Here is a 6,976-nt window from a genome sequence, read left to right as displayed (position 1 = left end):
AATAGAATTAAATAGAGAACTCAGAAATAGATGTATGATTAATTGAACACTTGTTTTTGACATTGTTAAACTATAGAGCATTGGGGAAAAGGTGGTCTTTTCAATAAATGATACTGCGTCAATTGGTTAACCATATGTAAAGGAATTACATTTGACTGCTATCTATCACCATACACAGAGCTATTTCAGGTGGATTATACTGAACTATAACTTCTGAAATATAACATAGGAAAATATGTTCATGATGTATAATGAATTCTTAAGTAAAAATATGTAACATATAAAAATTACTAGCCATAAAGAAAAAGATTGAGAACTTAGATTACATAAAATTTAAGAAATTTTGTTCATCCAAAGACACAAGAAAGTAAGTAAAATGCAAGCCACAGAGCATGAAAAAGTTTTTTGGGACACATAACTACAAATATCCAATATATAATGTGCTCCAAAAAATTAAGTGTGTGAAAGATATATCACCCAATAGCAAAATGGGCAAAACACTTTAACTGGCACTTATTAGCAGAGGATATGTATTTAACCTCTAGTAATCAGGGAAATGCTATTTAAACCACAATTATATAACATCATTCATTCACCCTCTCCTCCCCCAAAAAAACTAAAATTAAAAAGACTGATATTACCAAGTGTTGGCAAGACAGAAACACAGGAATTCTAACCTATTGTTTGTGAGAATGAAAAGTGGTACAACCGCATTGAAAAATATTTTGGCATTAGTTATTATGCCTATGTTACAATTATATATTATGATTATACTAGAGCCCAGTGCATGAAATTCGTGCATGGGGGGTGGGGAGTGGTTGTCCTTCAGCTCAGCCTGCACCCTCTCCAATCTGGGACCCTTCAGGGGATGTCTGACTGCCGGTTAAGGGATCGGGCCTTAACCGGCAGTTGGACATCCCTCTCACAATCTGGGACTACTGGCTCCTAATTGCTCGCCTGCCTTCCAGCCTCATCGCACCTAACCACTCCCCTACTAGCTTGATCGCCCCCAACTTCCCTCCCCTGCTGGCCTGATCGCCCCCAATTACCCTGCCCTGCAGGCCTGGTTGCCCCCAACTGCCCTCCCCTGCTGGTTTGGTTGCCCCCAACTGCCCTCCCCTGCCAGCCTGATCGCCCACAACTGCCCTCCCCTGCCCGCCATCTTGTGGCAACCATCTTGTGGTGGCCATCATGTGGTGGCCATCTTGTGACGACATGAGGGCAGCCATCTTGTGGTGACCATCTTGTGACGACGTCGTGCAATGCCACCTAGGCTTTTATTATATAAGATGTTACGATTCACTATGACCTGACATTCCACTTCTTGGTATATACCCAAAGAAAAATGTGAATATCATAAACAAGAATGCTCATTTCAGAATTACTTTTCCAAGTTAAAAATTGAAAACGACTTCAGAACCATCAACACTATAAAAAACATGTCTGGTGAAATTTATATAGCAATGAAAAGAATTAAAGCTCTCCTCAAAATGTAGCTAAATGTCACAAGCATAATGTTAAGTAGAAAGACCAAGACATTAAAAATGCTTATGTGTGTTTTTAGTTACATAAGATTTAACAAATAGGCAACATCTACACTAATAAAAGACAAAGATGCAAATTGACCGTACTTTTGCTATGCCTTAAGCCATGCCCACCAGCCAATCAGAGCAACTATATGCAAATTAACCCAACCAAGATGGCAGCCAGCAGCCAGGGAGCTGGAGCAAGCAGGAGGCTTGGTTGCCCCAATGATGGAGGAAGCCAAGCTTCCCAGCCGGCTCTGAGCTCCACTGAAGGCAACAAAGTTTCAATTATGGAAGGTAAATAAACCCCAGATACCTGCTTTCAGCCGGCCGTGGCCACGGAGCTGGAGCGAGCAGGAGCCGGCTCTGAGCTCCACTGAAGGAAATAAAGTTTCAATTACGGAAGGTAAATAAATCCCGGAATAAAAAAGAAAAAAGAAAAAAAGAAGAGGCTGGGAGCTTCTGTCGCCGGGGGGCTTGGCTAGCCTGAAAATGGCCCTCAGCCCCTCACCCAGACTGGCCAGGCACCCCAGTGGGGACCCCCCACCCTAAAGGGGGTGTGGCCAGCCTAAAAACAGCCATCAGCCCCTCACCCAGGCTGGCCAAACCTCCATGGGGTGAGGGTCCCCACTGAGGGGGGGGGGCCTTGACCAGCCTGCAAACAGCCATCAGCCCCTCACCCAGGCTGGCCAGGCACCCCAGTGGGGACCCCCACCCTGAAGGGGGTGTGACCAGCTGCAAAGAGCCATCAGCCCCTCACCCAGGCTGGCCAGGCACCCCAGTGGGGACCCCCACCCTGATCCGGGACACCCTTCAGGGCAAACCAGCTGGCCCTCACCCGTGCACCAGGCCTCTATCCTATATAATAAAAGGGTAATATGCAAACTGATCCTAACAGCAGAAAGACTGGGAATAACTGGTCACTATGACACACACTCACCACCAGGGGGCAGAAGCTCAATGCAGGAGCTGCCCCCTGGTGGTCAGTGCGCTTCCACAGGGGGAGCTCTGCTCAGCCACAAGCCAGGCTGATGGCTGCCAGTACAGCGTTGGTGGTGGGAGCCTCTCCTGCCTCCTCAGCAGCGCTAAGGATGTCTAACTGCAGCTTAGGCCTGCTCCCCGCTGGCAAGTGGATATCCCCCGAGGGCTCCTGGGCTGCCAGAGTGATGTCTGCCTTCCAGCTTAGGCCCAATTCCCCAGGGAGCAGGCCTAAACAAGCAGGTGGTCATCCCCCAAGGAGTTCCAGGCTGCGAGAGGGCACAGGCCAGGCTGAGGGACACCCCGAGTGCACAAATTTTTGTGAACCGGGCCTCTAGTTTTAATAAATAATTTAGAAATGTATGGATAGGTAATAAAGCTGTAAATAAGAGCAAGGGAGTGACAGTTATAAAAGTGCATAGTCAGAATATTTCCACTGGGGGGTGGGTGCGGCAAGGGTTTTGAGCAGGATAAGGTTAAAGGAAGCTTCCAAAGTGCTGGCAATGTCTGATTTCTCGAACACTGAGGAGTTGACATGGATTTTTAGGTATGGTAATTCATTGAATAGTATACTTATATCTTGTGTACTTTTCTATGTATATATTATGTTTTACATTCATTATCATTATTTAATGTAGAGAAAGAAAAGAAGATACAAGAATCACAAGCATAGTAAGTGGAAGTGATCTTGATGTTAGAATTATAAGTTAGCCCTAAACTCTCTTTTTTCTACACTGGCTGCTTGCTTTGAACTTCTTTCTGAAATACTACATGTAATTTCACCAATTATAGCTTCATTCTGGCATACTAAGTGTCTTTTGTAAAAATGCAAATATTTCTGGTAGTTTGAAGGGCTGTCATCACAAGTCTCTTGTTTCCAGGCCCCAGAATTCTAACATGTCTACAATGATTCCTTTTCTTTTTACAGGTTAAATTGTCTTTTCTGAACTAGACAGGAACTTAACTGCCATTTATAACATTGTTTCTGAAGAGGTTCAATTCAGATTTAAATTCCAAAAAAAAAGTATTGCAATATGAGCTATTTGTCATTTGGGGAATGCCTGAAGAGTGACTAACATTATATAAGGGAGAACTGATAGGTTTTAGCTTTGGGTTAACTGGTCTAAAGTTTGGTTCTACCAATTATTATCTACTTTACTGTGATAAAATTATTAGTTTATGAGACTCAATTTACTCATATGTAAAATGTGGGTAAAAATAGCTATCCTGAGGAGATGTTATGGGGCTCAAATTATATAAAACACAATATAAATGTAAGAAATAAATATTTGATTTTATAATCAAAGGAAGAAATTTGGATGTAAGAGATAAAACAGACTAATAAGAATGTCATGTAGGACTAAATCATTGTTTCATTTAGCTGTTATTCCCTCTCTCACACTGTCAATATTTTGAGCAACTGCCTCATAATTGAATCCCTCTCTACCATTCTCAGAGGCTCAGAAAATATACATGGAATACTCACTTAACTTTTGAAACCTTTGTGAATTCATCATCCATATTTGCATCTGAACTCCTGATCTATAATTTCTACAAGGGAAAAGAGAGTGCATGGCATATAATCAAGCACAAATATTTGTTGAATTTGTTTAAAATTCATCTTGAACCTCCTTATATCTACAACCTGAACCACATCTTAAGATGGAATGATCTGTGTATGCCCTATCTGCTAGCTCAAGTGCGCACTCTTACTTCTCCTATGACAAATATCATGGGATTTAGAATATTCTGCCTAGATTTAGGATATAAGAAAGGTGACCCACACCATTTGAATCCATAGTCGACACTGAGGGAGGCTCTGAGAATTTTTCTTTGAAATCCTCAAGCATGAGGCAAAATATATCTGTTGACTTATTTACATATAGTGTCTGATGTTTTTTTGAAAATAGATGACTCTACTGACCTATCATAGACTTCATAAAGTCCGAACCCTCTATGAAATGATAAAAAAATCAATATTTTATTCTATCTGCCCAGATTCATTGACATCTCTGTGACACTCAGAGACCATAGACATGGTGAAGGGTGCACTGTGTATGGACAGTCATTTCACCTGAGTCAACGCAGTCTGGTCCATGGGGCAAATAGTTTCTCCATCTTGCCCTTGCTAGCTTCATGCCAATCAGGTCAATTGGTAGTGCCATAGACATTTAGAAGCAGAAGAGGATTGGAAGTCACACACATATCTTGTTTGTAAATAAAACTTATCCTTTCCATCAAAAGTAGTAGTTGTATAATCATGTGTAATAAAATAAAAATATTTAGTTTTCTCCAGTCCTCTGAAACTTCTGTTTCAAACCTTCTGGTGCAAATCCTCTAAAACCCATACATATGTCTTCAAGATGGCTTAAGACGCTCTTCTCACTGTGACTGTGAGAAAGAATGATGGCCATAAATTGTGGCTCAGAATCTCTGAAGGAGAGATAATATCAGGAATTGAATTAGCTCTGTAGGCTATTGGGCTTTGGTCTGGCGAACCATGTGGACAAATAAAAGAATCAATAGGACATGCCCCAGTGGCCCATCCTCCTGGGAATTTTCCAGCTGTATTTGTGGAGCTTTTCCTGGAGATCCTTCAATAAGCTATTTAATTTGCTATTTAAATTTAAATCAGAGGGCTACTTAACTCTTGGATCCAGGCTTTGGGTACTCCATTAATCAAAAGCAAAGACACTTTACATTATCTAGGCCTCAGAAATTTACAAAGGCATATCTTTTCTAACATACAACTATATTTTTTATATGAGAGAGAACATCTCGATATATTTATTACTCTCTCCACTACTGAACGGTTTACCTTTTAGCTAATGAATGAGAGGGAGCGGAGAGAAGGTGTAAGCAGAGCTGCCTTTTGGATGATTATAGTTTCAGTATCTTTCCTGGAGGTTTTCATTTTCTACTTTGTTCACCTGGATGAAGAAATAATCCGGTTGTGGTTCTACTGTTCGTGGTCCAAAGGGTCAGGATAGCTGGTAGATAGAAGCACAGTTGGTTTCATGGTGACCCAACATTATCCTGGACTTCAAAGAACTTCCTCTTCTCTCTGCATGAAGAACTCTTTAAAGAAGTCCTTTTCCTTTTACAAGGTGAATGCTTCAAAGCACGTGGGAGGACTATTTCCTTCTCAGTGTTTACCTTTCAGAGGTGAGGAGTTCATAGACATTTCCCTGTTTGTACAGTAGAATCTAATCGTTGGCTTTGAGGCGAAGGCTCTCCCTGCTGCTGTTCTACTGTCAGGAGTTTCCCGTGCTCATTTTTCACTTACTGATGCACTAAAGAAGCTGTGCCAGGAACCCGAAAAAAGCCACATGAAATTCCTCTGGAGTATATTTCTGTCAACATTGTATATCACTAAGAAAAGAATTCGGTTCTGTTTCAAAGCCTTGCTTTCTTTCACAGGTTACAAAATGTTCACTGAGTGGCCAGAAATGACAGGCAGAGTGGATGAGTGGGAAAGTCCACATATTTTCTCACTAGGCATGAGTGAAGAAAGACCATAAAATAACGTAACAGATTTTTAATGCATCCATGTGGATTTATACATTCAATTGAGTATGAGCCCCCCAGTTAGGAAAACCTGGGGGATGCTGTCCGCAAGATATTCAACAATGTGCAACATGGTGCAAAACAATTTTGGAAGCGTGCTGACATTGCATTCAGATCTTGTGGTGTGTCATTTTATACCACTTGTGACGTCATTTTATCTGCCCTAGGGAGCTCTGTGAGTATGAGAGCAGGGATTGTACTGTATTCCTTTAGAACAGTGGTTCTCAACCTTTCTAATGCTGCGACCCTTTAATACAGTTCCTCATGTTGTGGTGATCCCCAACCATAAAATTATTTTCGTTGCTACTTCATAACTGTAATTTTGCTACTGTTATGAATCGTAATGCAAATATCTGATATGCAGGATATATTTAGGCAACCCCTATGAAAGGGTCGTTCGAACCCCAAAGGGGTCGGGACCCACAGGTTGAGAACCAATGCTTTAGAACCTTCCTTTCAGGAATAGAACAAGGACCTTCGTTAGAATTAAATACTTTTTTGGCATTCATGTGGAAAGTCTTTAACTTTTGAGTGGAATTGCATTTTTGAAAACAGCTAAAGCAATTGAAATGGAATTTGGTAAATAATTGATCTTTGTAATATTATTTAGCAAAAGCAAAAGATAAAAAAATTAATGGCAATAATTACATATCTATAGTATGATCATGGGAAACAAAAGAATGTCACACCCAGAGAAAACCAGGTGAAAGAAAACACACTAAATTCTTATTTTTGAGTGGTAGGATTATGGATGATTTTTTATATACATTTATAGCAGAAAAAAACTCAACTCATATTTGTAAAAACTAATGAAGCAAATTTTCTTTTTGCAATGAATACACAACCTCTGCCTGAGAAAAATTATAAGCAAGAAGATCAACACTATTTTAAGCAATGGAACCATC

Source organism: Myotis lucifugus, unplaced genomic scaffold, assembly GCF_000147115.1.
Source record: "Myotis lucifugus unplaced genomic scaffold, Myoluc2.0 scaffold_47, whole genome shotgun sequence".
Classification (NCBI taxonomy): Eukaryota; Metazoa; Chordata; class Mammalia; order Chiroptera; family Vespertilionidae; genus Myotis; species Myotis lucifugus.
Note: the sequence above shows the minus strand (reverse complement) of the source record.